Below are 21,392 nucleotides of genomic sequence, written 5' to 3' on the forward strand. Positions count from 1 at the left end.
GGATTTGCTGAGTGTTTATTGTGATTCATCACATTTAAACCCCAACAAAAATACTAAGTCTTTTCCTATACATATGGAGGAAACATTACTTACTAGGGCTTCATATTTCAAAGCAGCTTATCAAAACTTTTATACTTTTCATTAAAAAGAAATTCATCTTACCTAACTCCATCACAAATTTTTTGACTTATTATCATTTTCTCCCCTACTTTATTTCCTCTGGTCTCTGGGGAATGTGTGTTTGTGTGTGGCGGTGTGTGTGCGCGTGTCCAGTGATTGTCTGTCTCCTATAAACTGATCTGTCTTAGTCAGAGCAGGGTGACAGGTCCCTCTGTGTCTCACAATAGACAGACAACCCCCTCTCATGCACACGCACACACACACAGTCTCACGCACACCAACACACGCGCACACACAGAGTCACACTTACCATACAACCAGATGGGCTTGTGTCCCCCATTGCCAGACAAATTAAGTTTGGGCCCCCAGATTAATATTCAGGCAAAGCACTGGCTCTATATAATTGAATCATGGTGCCATGAGTGTACAACAGGGGCTACTTTAGATGCAGCCACCATGTGCGCACACACAGACACACACCGACATCCACACTTGGCTGCCAGCTGCGCTCGGATCCTGTCTGCTGGTTGGGGGCCGGTCATGAATACAGAACTGAGGTTCTCCATGTACCACACTCTGGTTAATGGTGGATTTTACCTTCTCTGGGTTTTTTTGGGATGGCTGGGAAACTATTTCGCGTTATTTCTTAACCATTGTTTTTATCATCATAAGGGAAACTAGCATGAATAAAACCAAAATAAAAATTAAGGATAAATTGGCCAGAAGCCTTTTTAGGATCAGTGCATAAAAAAGTGACAAATACTCTTGTTTTAAGTATAATAGGTAAATAAAAGATAATTTTTCAACTATCCTGTCGAAATTGTTCAAAGATAACAGAGTGAAATAAAATAAACATTGTTCCTATTATTGGCAGCAATGTTATAAAATGTCTTTGTACCTGATTGTACGTAGTCATTATACATCCATTAATCATCTTCGCAAAGGAGGTTATGTTTTCATAGCTGTTGTTTGTCTGACTGTGTGTTTGTCTGGTACGGCTAGGTTGAAGCCTTGGCGGAGGTATGCGTTCTTCTGAGTGATATCACACTACTGGTAATTACATTACGAACTTAAGAAAATAAGTAACCTTTAACTAATTAAGCTATTTATCTTTTTTTTTTTTGTCCCCATCAGGGTCCAGGCTTCATTAATTGAATGGACTTGAATGGTGCTCAGTACAGCACATACCTCCACCACTGCCAAACAGTCCCCTTAAATTTAGGTAAATATGCCTGGTTATTTTCATCAAGACGCAAATGTTCTTTGGGAAAATGGTGAAAATGTTATGGGCTCCTCCCCGACCCATACTCTATCCTTCAACCAACCATTGTGGTAATCAATCCAGTTGTTTTTGTGTAATCCTGCTGCCAAAGAACAAAGAACAAACTCCTCGGCAAAGGTAATTAGTCATGATTTATTGTGACCGACTGCTGTAAAAGTACCTAAAGTGTGATATTACTATACGTATTTCCTTCTTCGTACTTTCATTCATTGTAAGATCGTAAAACAGTAGATTACATTAAAGGCCTTAAAGACAAGACCAGCAGCTCATATCAGCTTTTTCGTCATCCTGGCTCCATTCTGTCGTACCAGCTGCAGAGCAGAGCGTCAGAAACACTCGTCCTCTGCGGTGCGTGGTGAAATTGCTGAAACGTATTTATGTTTGTGTTGAGGCTTTAAACGTTGCGTTAACTCAGCCCTGATGGCTGCAGTTCATCTTTATTAGACAGGGAAGCAGCTGGCTGAGAGGACTCCAATTATAGGAGACTCAGCCGCAGTTAATGTCGCTGCATCAACACCACCGTCGTGCCACCTCACTTAAAGAAAACTGAATTGAAATTCCCTTGAAGCCTTGTTCACATGCTGTTCACATATGCTGGGCATAGAGTGCATTCTATAGGCAACAGGAATCAATATTTAAGTTCCCTTTTGATAAGAATTTCTTTTTGATAAGGTATGCTTTTTGTATCAAAGTTTCATATCGTAGTTTTTTGTCTTATACTTAACAAAACTGATTCTGTGTAGTATTCTCAGTGAAGTACACAAACTTAAGCTAATTAAATTCCTCTTGCTCTACAGGATATGAAATAAGTGTTTTGTATTTTGATGAAACAGAAACATAACAGTTGTTCAGTTATATTTTTGAATGGCTTAGAGTAGCGTTGTATCAGTTATTGTCTTCATTATCATTACAGATGAAAAACTAACGTTACCTTGAATAAAATTGAGTTTAAACATTGTTGGAAGCATTTGGAGAATTTAATTACACAAATCAACATAATATTTTAGGTCTTGTTGTTTTTAGATAAAGATTTAGAAGTCATTGTTACATATATATATATTTATATATATATATATTTTGCACGTAGTGGCTTTCTTTTGAATTTAAATGCATTTAAGTTTATTCCCAGAAAGTACACATCTAATAATAGAACAAAGTGCTAGCCATGCTCTGCTAGCTGCCAGACTTCCCACTCATCTTTAACCTCACATGCACACACTATGCAGACACACACACATGCACACACTGACACCTCCACAGTCGTCTCTGCTTCCTGTTCTCTCACAGGCTGTCGCCCTCACAAGTTGTGTTGTAGCGAGAGGAGGTGACATGGACACACCCGCACGCACAGACTCACATGCACACACACACAGACACACACCACTTCATTTCTCACCAGGCTTTTTCTGTCCTCCTCACACCTCCTCCTCCTCCTCGTCTCTCACTCTCTGTGTCACACTCAGAGTTCAGTCGTGGGTTAGCTGGCACAGTTGCTACATATTGGATTTCATGTTGCCTATCAGTAAGATTTCTTTGTTTATTTTCATCAGTGTTGGAATATTTTCATTAGTCAAGTGTTTGTAGGAGGCAAACCCCATGTGATTTTTTAAAAAACTCATCAGATACCAATGAAATGCCGTCTCTTTATATTTGCACATCAAGCGTAAAGACCTTGCACCGGTGAAGTGGTGATGATTCCTCATCTGCAGCCGTTTGGTAATTTCACGGCTCCTCTCGACATCTCTTGTGTCCAAATTAGCAGTGAGGACGCTGCAGATGATGAAAGCACCAATCAGCATCACACTCTCAAACACTGATTTCCTTTAAATGGACACCAATATTCTGACAATTATCATTGGATTTATTTGATCGTGGTGATAACATGAGTTGCTAATAGAGAATTGCATTCATATTTCCGTATATGGTACAGAGCAGAGTTTGACTATGGTGCCATTACATATGATTTAATTTCACCAGTTTGAAAACCCCAACCTGAAATACTTTTATGTACGATGCTATCATATGCACATGCAATTTGCTACATCTCCTTTTTATTTTATCATCTTGTTGGACGTTTTAATGCAATTAAGACGTATACATGTCTACTTAATTCAAGGGGGCAGTTAAAACATTTGCTTCCTGTGGCAAAAACAAATCATAGAGTCGAGTACTTTGTGTCGAGTACAAATTTGGTGGCTTTTGTGATATTCAGGTTTTAGAGTATGACATTATAAGGTAATCAGAACATACTGTTTACATGGCAGTTTCTTATTCAGGCTCTGTCTTAATCAGGTTAATATATAAATATTGGTGTCCATGTGAAAGTAGCCAGTTAGACCCACTCACCAAAGCTGTAAGAGCAGCTTCACTTAACAAAGATCCTCCCACGAGGAGCTCTCCAAAATCCCATCAGTGCCTCCTATTGTCAGTTCGATAAAGATTCTTCAGCCACCAGAGCCGACCCCAATGATAAAGGCCACAGTGCTGGTGAGGCTGTGCTGTGGCAGAGGGGGTATCTTCCGACCACAGATGTTTGTGTGCCGTGTGAGACCCATCACTTTCAGTTGATTAAATCCCCACAGTCATCTTATCTGGAGGCAGCAGGACAGGTAAGTGCGCTCCACTGGCAACTGTTAATTTGAAGGATGTGCTGCACATTTTCAAAAAGCCATTCCAATTACATACACCACTTCCTGTGTGGGCGTCTCCATTCGATCTTGCATAATCAGAAACAGACTTAACTTCGCCGCCTCTGTCCACACTCAACTGGGTGTCTCGGTTGTGCTCAGATTTTGATTTGTAGAAATTGTCAGGGGGGCACAATCAATTTCAAGAGACACACAAATCAACACTGAGGCCATATGGAGTGTGGGTCTGTCCCAACCTACACACATGATTTCTTGGGCACTAGTGTACACATATGTGTTGTTCCACACAACACACTTAACCCACTTCACCGACTGCTGCACTGACTTCCTAGTTGCCTTTTCAGAATTTATCCTCGGAACTTTGAAATTTATTTTACATCTAACCAGCGAGCCACTTGGTTGTTGCCTTGAATATAAAATTGCCTTAAATGCAAACGCAATAACTGGTTATAAAACTGTGGACTACAGATTTTTTCTATTTGGCAAATACAAAGTGACTAGAAAAGGATAAATCTATACCTTTTAGGTCTACATGTGAAAAAAGAAACTCACAAGAAGGTCCTCATTGTGAAAACTTTGAGCAGAGACAAGAAATGAGAACCTGCTCACCAAATCCTTTGTACTGTTTGTATTGATAATAAATCAGCTGGTTATGTGTAGACAGTGTTAGCTTCCTGAGAGGGTAGTTCACACATGACTTGACTTGAAGCCCACAAATTTACATCTCGCAGCCGGATAATATCTTTGGTCTCGCTCTTCGTTGCAACATCTGCTATGAGCCAGCCAGAGTCGACTAACTACAGTGGGTCATAGACTGTAGCATGTCACAGTTTACAGGACTGTTGTGACTCAAGGCTGCTCTTATAGCCGGCTGTCGTCAAAATTATTTTTAGCCTAGAATAAATTTTGCATATTGTAGTCACTTGGATGTAGACATTTTAAATGGACTGTATTTAGTGCTCTTCCAGTCTTATCAATCATTCAAAGCACTTTCGAGTACAAGTCCCATTCACCAGCCATTCGTTCCTTCCTGCACACATTCACAACGCCCTTCTATGCCCTGTGCTTTTTCTATCGCACATCTGTCGGCACAGCTGTCGGGGGCAATTTGGGGTTCAGTATCTAGCCCAAGGACACTTCGGAATACAGACGGAAGAAGCAGGACTCGAACCACAGCCTTCAAGTTGGTGAACAATCCACTGAACCACTTAAAAAGAGTAACTGCTATATGGATTACAATTAGAGCAGATTTGCAGAAATGCAAAAATCTATGTTAGGATTGTGATAATCGATGTTGGATCATTCAAAAAGAAAAATTGTGATTTTCAGATAATCTTTTCAACTTATCCTGCCCTATTTACAATAGATTTAAGTATCTGATTTTCACAAATACTTTAATACCATTTTGCTGCCACGACAACTCTTCACCACTTGAAACAGCTGCTAACAACATGTATTTACAGTATACAGCAGATACTGTTGCCCTGAGGTGTGCCAAACCCACAGCACATGTACACAGACACACACAAGAGAGGAAACGCACAGACCAATAATAGCTGCTCCATTTCTCATGATAGACGCCCCACACACCCATATACACAACCCTGTGATCACAAACAACAGTGCCAGTAATGACAAGCTCGATAACGCCACACCTTTATTAACCACAACATAACTAACCAGAATAGACACACGGGAGCCTTTGAAGTGAAACACGCTCGTCACCCCGGGCCTTGCCACTCTTATCTACTGTACTCTGCTCTCCCGGCCGGAAGAGGGTATTAGCAACATGAATAATTAGGCCAGATGTCCTGTTCTGGGCCAGGAGTGAGCTCAGTGCAGACACACAGGATGTCCTCGAGAGCACAGGACGGTCAGAGGAAGAGAGGTGTGCACTGTGCATTTGTGAAATTATCACGACTGCAGAAACCACAAATGAGAGAAGAGTAGACCTAATTTTCAATGCAGTCCCCTGCAGTTATATTTATCAATCTCTCAACCACTTACCGAATGCGAGAGAGACAGAAAGAGAAAGAAAGCGACACACACCACATCTTTCCGACACTAATGCAGCAGGGACGGCGGCATTTCCACTGAAAGGCACATGAAGCCCCGAGGCAGCTTTCTGGTCCTTGGTAATCTTCTTCAAATCTCATCCCTAATGCTCACTCACACCCAAACACCCATCTGAAATGTTCCCCCAAAAGAAGAAAAAGAGGCGGATTGGCCGCCTGGATGACTGGATGACTGGATGACTGACTTACTGGCTAATTGACTGGGTGAGTGAAATCAATGTTGTGAGCTGAATGTGCTTTTCAGCTCCACTGGCAGCACACTGGTTCAGTAAGAGTTCAGCGTGCCACGGTTAATGGTCTGGGGGATTTGTGTTATGGCTAAGCTGGTAGGACACAGAATCCCAGGCACTGCCATGAATCCACTGGCGAGGTCGCTTTACTGATATGTCATTAGTAAAAGATGAGGAGGTGTGTATTTTGTTAAGTTAACTGGGTATTTAGTTTAGTTTATTAAGGCTTATAAAGTTTAAATAATCTGGCTACTCACCTAAATACCTTTATTTAATTCATATTTTAAAAATGTATAAAGTCAACATTGACTTTTGTGAGGTTATATGCTGGCTATTTCTAGGGAAGTCTCTTCTATTTTAACTTTATAAAAATAAACATATATACAATACATATATATATATATATACTGTGCAAAGTAAACATTTAAAAGAAAAAGACATGTGGAGTATAATGAAAATATGAGAGAACAGAGATACACACATAGGGGCTTGTCTTTTCATCATGATTCTCTAACCTTTGAAAGGAGGCGGTTTCCTCTTGCTTACAGTCTCTAAGCTGAGCTAAGCTAATCATGTCCTGGCTGTAGCATCATAATTAACAGATAGAAATGAGAGTTTCCTTTCATCTTACTCTCTACAAGAAAATTGTATAAATATAAGTATTTACAAACATAACAAAGTCTGGTCGTATAGTTTAGTGCAACATTAGGACTGCTTACCATTGTAACAACTGCTTATACAGTTGACATCTAAGCAACAAGCCATCTTTCAGAAAGCTTTTTTATGAGAAAGTAACTTAACATTTTTAATAGATTTAAATTAAAAGGAGAATTCGATTCTGTCCATCGCACTAATGATTTTACACGCTCAGCTGAACCTGGGAATTCAGTGGTAAGGAGCTGTTCATTATTATTATTATATATACTGTTGCTGCCATTATTACTAAATACTGCTATTATATTGGTATAATTACTATCATATATAAAGATACATTATATACTGTACTATTTTTTATATACTGTCTAACAATAACATCACCATCATATCATCAGTACTATTACCATCATCTGCCACTGCACCTAATCTACCCATTTATCTTGTGTTTCTGTTTTTATTCTTTCTACCTCAATATTTTTTATTTTTTTCTATTGTATTGTATTTTATTGTAATCAAACGTACCGGCTGCTATGACGACTTCATTTCTCTTTGGGAATGAATAAAGTTATCTATCTATCTATTCATTTCTATAAACACCTCTAATGCCCCAGTTCCACTGATCAAAAATCCCATTCACACCCACAAACATCTGGCTTTTGTCTACAAGGAGAAAAGATACAATCAGCATTTACTCTCGGGTCAAATGAAGACAGGTTTTTATGCACTTTAAACACACTCATTTCTTCTTATATTTTTTAGCAGTCTAGACGCTGAAACTGCACTTATTCCACTCTGATGTTATTATGTGCAAGCAATAAATGTTTATGTACTTGTTGTTTCTTATATCTTGGGAACAACCTGCAACAGCACCATTTTCTTTAAATATCGGACTAAATGGAACTCTGGCAAGAAGACAGAGAGGTTTTGGTTTTCCAGCGTGTTCGTGACATCTAACATGACTTGTTTTTTTTCTACTGGCAATGGGAAAGGAGTCAATTTCCCTGTTAGTGTGTTCACCAATTTTACATACATCCTCTTATTTGGTTGTAAAAGATGTAGGTGGCAACAAAAGTCAAGACTATTTTTTGTTTGCTCATTTATATCCAATCTTCATACAATTGGTGCAAAAGCCAAACCAGTGGGAGAGAGAGCTAAACTGTTCCTTTCTGTGCCTGTCAGTTTGCGAAATTGGTGTAACAGTGAGTCTGTCTGTTCTTCATTCATCTTTAAGCCAACTGCTAACGAGGCCCTGGTCTTTCTACAGCTCATACAGAAGTACACACATGTAAGGACACACGTCGAGTCAAACCCATGACCTCGCTGCATTCGGCCTGCTCTCCCTCACCTTTCAAGTCTGCAATGGGATTTTCTTTCCTCTCACACACAACCTGGATGTGCAAAAACATACACACAAATGCACACAACCACCAACCTCCTCACAGTGACAACACACACACAGAGTTCGGGCAGATTTCTGCTCTTATGTCCACGGCACCTTATAATATAGGCGCAACATTGAAATCAGTCCCCAGGAAAATTGGATCCTGTCGACTGTTTAAATTCCACAGACTGCAGTTGCTTAGCAACAGCAGAGCTGTATCTCCCCCTCTGATATCCATTTTGGTTTACTTTCTGCATATTCCAGCTCTGACTCACACCTAAATTAATCTGAAATAATTCTTGTTTATATAAATACACTTCAGAAGCATTTTAAAAGATGTAATAAACAAACGAATTTGAATTAAAGAATTTATAGTTATGATTTGTCACGGTTCTACTTATATTACAAATGGAGAAGATGGACATTAAATTGTATGAAGTGTCAACAACCCCAACTAACAAAATTGACTTATAGCTCAAAACATTAGACTTTTCAGCTTAATAAGTGTCAAACTATTCTAGACTCTGTTGACGTACCATGGAATCGCCCCTCAGTATCAAAGTCACTGATCGCTTTGGCCAAATAATATATCACACACACACTCACATTTTCGTTGTTTGGGACATCTCTGATCATTGCACAAGTCGTGATTATTATTTATAATATATAATGTTGGTTTGTGTCATGAGGAAAATGTGATTCTGCTCTGATGTAAGTCACTGCATGTTATGATTCCATGTCTGCATGGGGGTTGTGTGTGTGTGTGTGTGTGTGTGGTGTCTCCTACTCAAATATCTATAATAGCTTCTGCATCACAGTCCCTGAGGGACTAGTATACGTAGGTGGTGTTGGTGGTGGCAGTTGGATTGACAACGGTGGGACTCTGTCTATCTCGTTATTTTCTGTTGTCATTTTTTTTTTTTTCTGTTGGAGGTCCCTGCAAGTCCAACCATTTTTTTCTTCCCTTTATCTTCATCACGGTCACAGGAATCAAAGAAGCCGCGTCTGATGTGTTGCCAAATATTAGTCCTCACACTGCCCAGACTGACCCTGGACCTGTGGACAAATTCCTCGGCGGACAAAGGGGATTTCATTACATGAACAGGATTTTCTGTTTGTACACTGTGTGTGCATGTGCATGTTCGTGTGCGTCCGTGGTCCAGGAAAATGCAGCTCATACTCATCATGGATGCTCAGTAATCTCAATATCATCAATTTCAGACATATGACTATAGTTGCAAACTACACACACTACACACTCTGACGATCTCAGTTCTTCTGTCTCCATTATGAATACATTTCACCTACATGGGTCTTTCTGTTGTGTGTGATTATAGCTCAATTATGGACCAACCCATTAATTGTCAAGAAAACCTTCCACCTAAGATAAATGTAGCCTAATCATTTTGACTTAGGGGGAGGATGAGACATGCATGTTGCTTCTTCCAACTCTTTTTTTGATTTATCAGGATAATATTCTGACACCGCTCTGCTTGTTTACGTCTTACTGGGAGTCAGAAGAGTGAATCCATATCGATTTCAGCTGTGCATTCAGAGACAGATCCGAAGCGTGTTTAGCCTAGCTTAGCTAAAAGAGTGGAAGCAGTCAAAGGTGGGTCTAACAACTCCAAAGCTCAGTTTTGATCTCTATGGCTCTTCTACTCAACACAAGAGATTTACATCAAGTGCAGGGTCTTCTTTTACTCAGATATAAAAAAAGTATCCCTACATGAAGCTTTACAATAGGATGTTTCTATAAAACAAACAGGATCGAGGCAGTCCAGGGCTTGATTCCTCTCTATGTCCTTTCTCTGGGATGACAATACTCTAGTAACTCAGTCATGGCAAAACACTATTCGATTGCGTTAAGGTTTTGCTTTTTACAGAAGACATACTGTGTGTTTTCATCTTGTTTGGTTTCCAATAAAAAAGGTTTACTTTGCTGTAATGCAAGAGTTTACAGTAAGTTACAGTGGCAGAAGGCTGAAATGAAAAACATTTTCTCAGCCTCTTTGCCGACAGAGACCTACACATCATCACGAGTATAAAGGTTGTCAGCACACTTCTCTCTCCGTCTCTGACTGTTCTCAATAACCCTTGTTGCCCAGATAAACGATGGCAGGTACTGGATGAAAGCCAGCGTCGGCTTCACTTTGACTAGATAAGTCTCTCTCCACTGTTTCATTCAGTACCATTCAATATCAGGCATCGCTGCTCAAACCAGAGAGTGATGTGTAATAAAGAGAGAAAATGGTTTAAGATGAAAGAGTGCCCGATTGCTTGCGTATGATTAGCCCCATCGAGCGTGGCCCCGGCAATCTAGAGTGAGGTGTTTGTCAATGTGATGTTCAAAAGCAGGAATAAAAACTCTAAAAAAAGTAAGCACAAGCTTCAAAGTTTCAGCCACACTTATTGTTTATCAGTTATCGAAGGAATACAAATTATCACGTTTTGATCTACTGCAGACAATTTGTCTTGTTACACTATCAATGCAAAAGAAAGGTAAAACACTGATGATAATAATACAACGTAAGGCTATGGTAAAATCAGTATGTGACTTTTAGGGGAATAAGGGGCGATGCCATTCCCTTAAAAAACAAAATGATCCAAAAAGCACCCCTTAAAAAAACGGTCAATTCTGCCATGCTTTTTCAGCCATCCCCTGACAGAGAGACTACACAGCTGCTCGAGACGAAATGCACCCCATGTCGGTGGCTGTTAAAACATCCCTTCAAATTTAACCGTAGTCAGCAGAAAGGAAAGGATATTTAGCATAAACTCTGTATATACTGCAGCAAGCATAAATTTCTCTTTTTCTACTCCACACTCTTAGTGATCAGTTATAAAAGTGAATCATCTGGAGATACCTTCCCAAGTAATAGTCACATCCAGTTTGGTGAAAATCTGCCATGCCTTGTTGAGTTATTTTGTATGCAAACACACAGACAGTGGTGAAAACCGCAGGGTAGTGAAGCATGTATAAAACTGTTTAGAATCAACAAACGGTTCTCCCAGTTTTGAAAACGTTCAATACACAGCACAGGCCTCATTACAACCACAAACTATGACAAATAACTTAAACTGGATATTTAGAGACGTTTTCTGTCTTTGTTCGCTGTTCATTAATTGGGCTTAGGGGCCATTGCCCCTGGTAAAAAAAAAACAAATCGCCTACTGAGTACAGCTATACAGAAGAACAACCCTTTAAGAGATTCTCAGGAAAGGAGCTATAGTTATTCTCCTGTGATATCATACACAAAACTTTGGAGGAAAATATCTATGTATTCAGCTGATAACATATATACATAACCACAGTCAGTGCAGCATGGTGCACTCAGTAAATAAATCAGACTGTCCCAGGACTTTTCTTTCTGTCCAATCACATTTTAACAAACAGTCTTTCCTGGTGGTCTTTTTTTTTCTCGTTATCTTGATCTTTTCTTTCTGCCACTGTGTCTCTATCAGCCTAAGTATGTTTGTTTGGAGAGTACAGCTCGCCCAGTACGACATGGAAGTACGTCAGCATTGTTGGCTCATGCTTGGAAAAGGGCAACAGGAAGAGACCACTCAGGGAGTAGGGAGACAGGAGGGGAGGTGAAGGACTGAGGGGTGAAGTTGGAGTGGAGGAAAAGTCAAAGGACGGAGGAGAGGAGGGCGAGGAGATCTCCAGTGGAGGATGGCGATGACTCAAAGATTTTCTGAGTGCTCCTTGAAGCGCCTCTTCATCAGACATCAGAAATTATTTTATAAACAACACAAACAGCTGTTATTGGTGACTAAATGTAATGGAAGGTAATTTAGGACCACAATGAATACAATTTTATACCTACGTCAAGCACGACAGATATAAAGGAATATCTGAGTCCGAAAATTACTTAAGCTTCCCTATATTTGAAGATAAGTCGGAGTAGCCTCCTAGCGAGTAACTCAAAACACCACAGTATCTTGCAAACTACAGAAACAGTAGTTATCCATAGTCTTTCCCACAGCCAAGACGGGTGAACTGCGATAAATTCTGGCAGAGGTGTTTGTAGACCAGTTATCAGTTCCATGTTAGTTGAGAATCAACTAACATTCTTTCATTGAGAAAGAACTACACCTAACAATGGAGACGTTACAAAGTATACATGCCACCGAAACATTTATCTTGAAAAATATCACTCATTTTACAGTGCGACAGAAGTAGCTACAGAATAGCATTAAAATAATTCAGACACTTTAAACCTATTTAAAGTGTCTGAATTCGCTGCCTCAACTGCCAAGGACAAGGGCAGACTGAAGCGGATCATCCGGTCAGCTGAGAAGGTCATCGGCTGTGACCTGCCGGCTCTCCTAGACCTGTTCCACTCCAGGACCAGTAAGAGAGCAGGCAAGATCATTGCTGATCCATCCCATCCCGCTCACCACCTGTTCTAGAGACTCCCGTCCGGAAAAAGGTTCCGGGCCATCAGGACTAAAACCTTGCGTCACCTGAACAGTTTTTTCCCCATGGCAGTGGGGCTCACAAACAAGCCCCCTGCATCACACTGACTCCGCATCACACTGACTCTGCTGAACCCCCACCCCCCACCCCCACCCACCCTTGCACATAATTTATAACTCTATATTACTGGCACTATTACCAATCTCTGCACCTTAAAACCGCACGTAACTCTTTAACTGTAAATATTGTTGTTTTTTTATATTGTTATATTGTTCAATATTGCTGTTTTTAATTTGTTGTTTGTAAAGTGCACCAACCACACCAAGTCAGTTTCCTGTATGTGAAAATATACATGGCAATAAAAAGAATTATGATTCTGATTAAAAACCAAGCATGTTGATGTACTTAAAGTTTTAGATTGTTTAGAGACAATTAAATTCCCCCAAAAGAAAAAGAAAAAATACAAAACTTTGTTTGAATGAGATACATTAACCTATCAACTAATAGCAAGTTAATTAAATGCCAACACCTACTACTCTCTTAAAAAAACGAGATATCTGAAATAAATTTTTGTGTAGTTTGACTCTCTCTGTTTTACTCACCTTGTCTCATAAGCTGGCAGAGTGAAGTTTTTTGGGTGTTTGCACTTTTCTTCACTCTTCTGTCCTTCTCTCCACCTCATCATGACGTGGTGACGTGTGGCAGATCACTTGGTCCCGTCCTGCAAGTAAAGGTGGGAGTTGTTTTTGATTGTTAGAAATTAATTTTTCTCTGTGGATGAAAAAAAGGTTGCACAAGCATCGGAAAGGAAGGGTTGAATGTGGCTCAGGAGGTAAAGAGGGTCATCCACTAAACAGAAGTTCAAAGGTTTGATCCCTGGCTCCTTCAGACCTTTACAGAAGCAAAAGTGTTAAGAAGTGAGCTATGATTGTACGGGTGAACAAGACTTGTGCTGTAAAGCATTTCAAGTGCTCAATAGGACTGGAAAAGTGTCAATAAATAGTCGATTCACCATATACAATAATGCAACACAGGGACTCTCCATTTGAAAAGACTGTCTGAGTTTCAAATGCATTTATTACTAGTACTTTATAACGATATGGCTCCAACTTTTTCATGTGAAGATAACAGACAAATAGAGAAAGAAGTATCTCTATTCAAGCCAATACAGCATGATATCAGGGGTGAGTTTTATTTCTCAGGTTTTGAGAAATCAATCTCTGAGGTTTCTGCACCTACACAATATGGTGCAATGGAACGGTGAATTTGTCGGTGGTCGAAATACTGAAAGCTTAAACCTTAAACAATTCAAAAGCACTATATTTGTAAGCCCCGTGTTCTTGTTATTTCTGGATAAAGTACAGAAATCTCTTGCAGTTTTGTGAAGATAAAATAAGTTTAAAAGTACTCTGAAAGGAAACAGTTCATACCAAGGTCTGAGGATTGTCAAGAGTATCAAGGACGCCGTTTCTGGGAAGAAATGTTGCTTTTGAATTTTTTTTGTTTTATGTTAACTCTCAATGCTGTGAGAGTCACAAAAGGGAATAAAATCAGCAGTGGGATGGAGGCACAAAGCTAGAAACAAAAATGGTCTGTATGCCTAGAAAACATACAGACATAGGTCTGTATTGTAGGTATTGTTACAGCGTGGCCGATGTCGAGTAGATGATGAATGAGTCAGTTGCACAGGAGAACCTGGATCTTTACCAGACTCTCAGTCGCGTGTGCTAAAGAGGAATAGACGGCAGCTTCTCTGCTACTTGTGTTCTCCTGGCATTGAGGGAGGAGATCGTTAAAGTAAAAGCAGAACTTACATTTGATGAATGCAGAGACGACTCTAACTTCAGTATTCAAGAACAAAGTTACAGTCGTCCCTGGATGTTCATTCTTTCTCCCTCTTAGTATCTCTTCTCTTTATCTTTTTCTCCTCCCTGTATTCAGCACTACTGCTTTGATCGGGCTCTTCATATAACGAGGCCCCAGGGTCGACTGTGCAAGAGAGTCCAAACTAAAGTGTGCGTCTCTGCAAGCATCCACACACATGTGTATGTGTATACATGCTTGAAGTATGTGTTGCCTAGCCTCTTGCCTCTTTCAGACAAATTTTTCCTCAGGGATTAATTCTTCAAATTTTTTTTTTTTTTCTTCAAATGCTCCACTAACACTTTTAATACAGGAGTATATCACAGTCTATTAGTGATGCTGCTTGGTTGATTCATATTTTTCCACTTCAGTTCTTACGATTGCATAAAAGGCATGGAAGCCGGATAGTCTAAGTTGCCACTTAAGGAGATGATAAATTGAATAAGATTATGTTTGCTAATATCAACTACAGAAAAGTAGCATCAGGTGAAATGCATCTTCAGAGGTGTCATAAGTAACAGATTGTCTTCTTTTAGAAAATGTTGTTTTCAAATGAAAACAGTCGTATAGTTTAAGCCTCAGGGCACAATAGATAGAAGGTACAATTCAGTACTAGGGTTTTCTTTTGGAACTTGGGTGCCATATTTTATTTGTTCACTGCAAACTGAGGACCCATATCAGGGGAAACATTTTAAGTTGGGAAAAGATGAACAAACAAACGTGTCTAAAGAGGCGATGCACAGAAAAGCGTAAGGAGCATGTCCTCCAGCAATTACAGCCATATCTGGTATTTTGTCAGATTTGGTGTTCTTCTCTGATAACATCATCTATCCCATCCTCTGTGTGTGCGCACCCCCCCCCCCCCCCAGACAGACAGGATGTTTTGAGGAAGACAGCAGGGTCACGGTCTGATCCAGAAAGTGAGTTTAAGATCAACCAATTCCTCCATTCGTATGTGTGCGTATGACCATGCGTGGGTGTTAGTTCGTATTAAAGTGAAAACTCTAGATGTTTGTAGCATGCAGGTCTTTGGTGTGTTAACCATAAGGGAAATAAGTAAAATGCTTTTTCATAGTAGACTTTGGCATCAGTCATTGATATGATTATTCATTCAGTCTAACCTATTCATTTTAATAACAAAATTGTGCAATCAATGTTTTCCACAGTGTATACCATCCTCAATCATACGGTAAAAGTTTTTCTGGAAAGAGAATATTTGAAACAAATTTCCTATTAGAAAGTAATTTTGTTTAAATATAACTTTCTACAGGTTACAAAAAAGTTAAGGTTTCCTATCGCATGATGTTATTTATAATAAGTGTTATGAGCTGGTGCATAGGCCTTTTTCTACTAAAAAAAACCTTTTTGATCTGCTACCCGTCAATAATCAATTTACCAAATGACGAAGAACATGTCAGAAATTAATAAATAATAAAACCTTGTCCTTTTTTAATTTATCCTAATGGAAATATAAAAGTGCCAAATCCTCTCAAATGAGTGGCTGGGACAACTGACTGATCTGATCAACTGATTTTCAAAACATTTGCAGATTAATTTACCTTCAATCAACAAATTGATTAATTAACTAAGCTTGAGATTTGTAGAATTACAATGTTATTTTCATAGAGGCTGTATGCAGACACTATAAGGACAAGTAGACAAGTCAGGCTTTTGCAGCACGGGTGGGAGGGGGGAGGCAGGCCACTTAGGGCCAGGTCTGAATTAAAGGAAGGGGGAGGGTTTTTAGGGTCCCAGCCAAAGTGTCTCCTGCAGGAGGTGGTGTGTCGGCACAGAGGGATTCCCACTCCTCTGAAGTCTGGCAGCCGGTATCTGGTTACTCCTGTCGGTCTGCCATGATTGCCCTCCACTCACATTCCACAGCCCTCATTTAGTCCAATCCACACAGGAATCTGACAAACTCAGCATTACAGACAGGACAAATACACAAACCTACACACAGACACAAAGTATCACAGGGACCAACAACCCCAGCAGAACTCAAGCCAATCATTGAACCAACTTTTGACTGAAAACATCCGTCTGAGATTACTGCATTGGTTGCGACCATTTCTTCAGATTACCCTTTCCTTTCTCTGTTCATTCCCCAACACAAACTCTGCATCAATCGGAAGAAAAGCATAACAACTTAAGGCAACTTCAACTCCAGCAGAGGTTTGTGTTGCCGCTGTAGTGTTAACCAAGTTGTAAAATGCCAGAAATGTTGTAATCCACATGGAGGCGTTTGTCATCTCACACCAAACTGTGAGAGGAGCAATAGCGATGTGGTGGTTTAGCCCTCAACCTCGGTTATCCTCCTGCTGGAAGGAATCCCGCTTCAGACGGCTGACTAGACGCCCGGCTGCTCATATGATACGGCACAGTTCATCTGTGATACTGGAGCAGGACGATATGTACTTTCAATGAATGCCTACTTTACGACACCCATGTTTGTACATATATTTTCTCGTGTATATGAATAGGAGCGCATATGATACCATGCCTTCCTTTGCAAAATGAATTTCCCATTGCTTTAATAAAGTCAGCTCTCTGTCAGCAACTGCCAACTGTGGGATTTTTCGGGGGCCTCTGGGACCAAAAGCCCAATAGGACAGAGGACAGAACAATTCATAATCCAAAGTCAGGCGAGAGGATGGCTCTTCTTGGGTAAGGTAATTGAAAAGGAAAAGGGAGAGGATATTGTAGTCATCTCTAGCTTGGCTCATGTTGATATTGCACCTATCAATCATATTTCATTGGGTATGTTCTGTGTGTTCACTGACATTTCTCTTGATTGATCAGAGTAATAATACGCACATGCTGGGTGTATAAATACATAGAGGGAGAAGAGTGGGCTGCATGTTATGATTTAACATGATGTGATGTTTGCGCTGGGAAGTGGGGGTATAATATATAAAATAAGGGTATCTGTACAAGGACATATAGACATCCACATCATCATCTTTACATCTATATTCAGCTTTGTAGAAAGATTTGATTCTGTAAAACCTACAGAGGAAAAATATTTCATACTCAAGAATACTTTTTTTGAGTACCACTTACCAAAAGACCCAATAAAAAAGAAAAATCACTCTTTTTCATCTCTAAAAGATAATGGCAGCTTTTGAAGAAAAAAAAAGCACCTCTACACCTCAAAAGCTGCTCTCAGACATGCACTGAATACTCAATTTTCTGGAGGGGCTGTATGTGAGAACACAAATGGTAGACTAAGTTGGTCCAGTCATTTTCCAGAACTTTTTTTGCCAGCCACCTGGTAAAATATCCTGAATATGGCTGAGTGAGCCTATGTGAGAATACAGCAGGAAAATGTTGAAAACGTTTCTAAAGCCCAATTCATGCTTCTACAGCGAAGCTACGCTGTAGCATTCTACGCAGAGCCATACACAGACCTGGCCCGCACATTTGCATTCTCACACACAACCTCCGAGGTAAATTGTCAATGTGTATCTGAAAGCAGCTTGAGAAAGATGATTGAAAGCAACAAAACTAGTATAGGACATGTCTTCAAAAACTTCTCAGAGATGCAATGTCCATGTTTTTATACTCCACACAAAAACATGTGGTGTCACATTAGCAGTTGTCATGGAGATGAATAAGTACTGGCATCTGAACTCACAAACTCTGATTACAGCGTGCGCAGAAAAGCAGTCCTGTGTCTGACACTGCCCAGCAACAGATCAATTATGACTTGAAAACCCAACACAGAGAGTGCTTCACTGAAAACATTTCTCTTAATGAAAATCAACAACATGCCACTTGGAGCTAATCTTAAGTAACAGCATTATATCAAAATCTTTTAATTGAGGACAGGGACTGTGAATTAAGAGGGTGTGTTATTTGTAGCAAAGATCAAACGCTAACTAATATACCTATTTTGTTCATGTCTGGAAATGGAGTACATTTCAGCCATTATATATTGTGCTGGTCTGTGATATTTTCTGTGTTTTGCTGAGGTCATGGAACAAATTACTGCAGGCCATGCTACAGATAAATAAGCATTAGAATGCCAGAAGTGACTGTCCCCTACTTTTAACCCCCAACGGCACATCACAGGCTGTAAACATAGCTAGACTGCCCCCGCCCCCGCCACCTCCATAGCCTCCCATCCTGGGCTCCAGCCCCCCTCCTGCTGGGAGCAGGCACATAGACAGACTTAACCCCCCCCCCCCCCCCAGGGGGGAGGAAGAGGGGGATGGGGGGGCGGCTTTGTGTCTACCGGCACAGGACTTTGTTGCTGCATCCCTACATGCATGCAGGCACGTCTGCAGGAATACATGGACATACATGAGCCAACACACACACACACAGCATATAATGTATATGGCACGGCATGCAAATGCAATGACAAAGACAAAGCATGCCGGCTCTTTTGATCTACATATACACACCACATATATAGGATATCTCAATCAATTATGCCGTTGAAGATGAATCACATTACAGACAAATCCACAACAGGCTATTTAGTTATAACAGCCAAGAGGATGTAAGATCCGATGTTGGATGAGATTCTTATTAGAAAAAAAACAGTGTTCCTGAGTTGAAAAGGTCAGGAAACACTCACACACACAAAGAAAAGGCCACACAAACCCCGCTAACCTCACACACACAGGCTTGTAAGGCCCCACCTACACACAACAACCCTCCCAACCCCCCAGCTCTTTATAAACACCCGCACACACAAAAACCACTATACGTAAACACACATGCATAGGAAGTGCATGACCTGCTATAGGCTGCATGGGTGTTTTCCTCACAGAGAAACCACATGATGGTTTGATTCTTAGAAGCTGCTGTTCAACACGTAGGCTAACAGTATTGGATTATACTGTGAAATAAAGCCCTGTGAGTTCAGTAAAGATGGTTGAAAAGGCATTTAATTCTTTAAACATGATTTGGTCAATATATTTTACACTAAAAGGAAAGGATGGAACATATTCAAGTCTATTTAAAAAAAAATACAACTGGAATATAAGAGATCCACCTAATATCCAGTCCTTTTACATGCAAAGATACATTTAAGTTTAGTTTAACTCAATATCCGGCTCTACGTCTTGAGTTAGCATATAATCAAGGGGGTATCTTCCAAATTTGCAGTATTTTCAGCACTACATTTCATATATAAAACATTGTACAGACTGTTAATCAGACATGGTGCTTCAGTATTCCTTAATATGGTATCATATATCAACATTTGTCCAAGGTCTGCCCCACCTTTCGCCCAATGCCAGCTTGGCTCCAGCACCCTTGAGGATAAGTGGTATATTTAATGGATGAATGGATATAGTTAACATATCCTTGTTCTTGGGTAAATAGTCAATTGAAATGTATTGTACATTATATATAGGTGATGTTAATTAATTAATTAGCACATCACTTAGTTATGTGTCTATATAAACAACAGGAAGTCAACATGGGTGTGGAGGTGGCGTGTGTGTGTGTGTGTGTGTGTGCCTGCCTCATGTAGATTGATGGGCCAGAGCATCCTTTTGAATTTTGTCATGATCGACCTGCATCTGCCATGGTTGTCACAAATGTGTTGTGAACATCTGTGGATGGTAGAAAACACGCAAGCATGTGGACCACACATTTCACCGAGCTAGCTGCACATGTGTGTTCGTTTCCACATGTGCAGATTCTTCTGAGTGTTTTTATTGCTTTAATTCTGTAGAGCATTTAGTATTCAATTCTTTGCATGAAAAGTGGTTTAAAAATTGAATCTGATCGAAGGTTCAACCTTAGGGTTCAACCCTCAACAACAACCTATCATGTGCAACAAAGAACAGCATCCCCTGCACATTGGAGAAGACGGAACCAGCAATTGTTTTACGTTCACGCTTTGAAAAACGAAGAGAGTTATGATTATTCAATTGCCATAATAGCAGTTGATTAATTGTTGGTCATCCACTAATCCATTCATTTCATTATTAATCATTGCACCTCTGTATAGCTCTGGGTTTACTCAAGTCTGTCTTTTAAGGTTAAACAAGGGGGGGGGGGCATTAATATTACTTGTCTTTTTAAAAACAAGCCATTAACCAAAATGCTTGACAAACATGCAACAACGACCTGAGGACAGGTAAGGGAACAGCTAGTCCTTGCAAACCGTGTAGTCACTATTCGACCTACAGATCTACATGTACCCAGGGCAGCCTCCATGTCAGCCACAGACAAAACACAGCAGCACATGTAAGCGTCAGTAAAGAGACAGACTGAGAGCTTTGACTCACGTTTGGCTGGTCTCATGTTTGATAAAGGGGAAGTGGTAATGATCCAGGTGATACACACGTCCCGTTGCACTCAACCTTTCCTTCAAAACAAAACCATAGCACCGGGCATAACTAACCACCCTGGAGAACTAGTTAGTCCAACTAGTAGTGAATGGATTGTTAAAGTCTAGTTTGTTTGTCTTCATAGTAACCTTAACCCTTACCCTTCATAGTCTGCTTGTTAACCGCCATTTTTGATTAAACGACGCAAACACCTGGTTGGTTCTCCCTGTGCACACCTGTGTCACCTGGACGATACACGTGTAATACCACCTTTCACCACTCGATGACTTCTATGTACCCGCCGTTAGACTCCAGAGGGGCGCTGTTTCGCTAAAGAAGAAGAACGTACGCTAAAGAATACAATTGAGGAAGAAGTAGAGAGATGTTTTTGTCAAATAAATTATTCCATTCGAATTAAAAGCT

This window comes from Platichthys flesus, chromosome 19, assembly GCF_949316205.1.
Source record: "Platichthys flesus chromosome 19, fPlaFle2.1, whole genome shotgun sequence".
NCBI lineage: Eukaryota > Metazoa > Chordata > Actinopteri > Pleuronectiformes > Pleuronectidae > Platichthys > Platichthys flesus.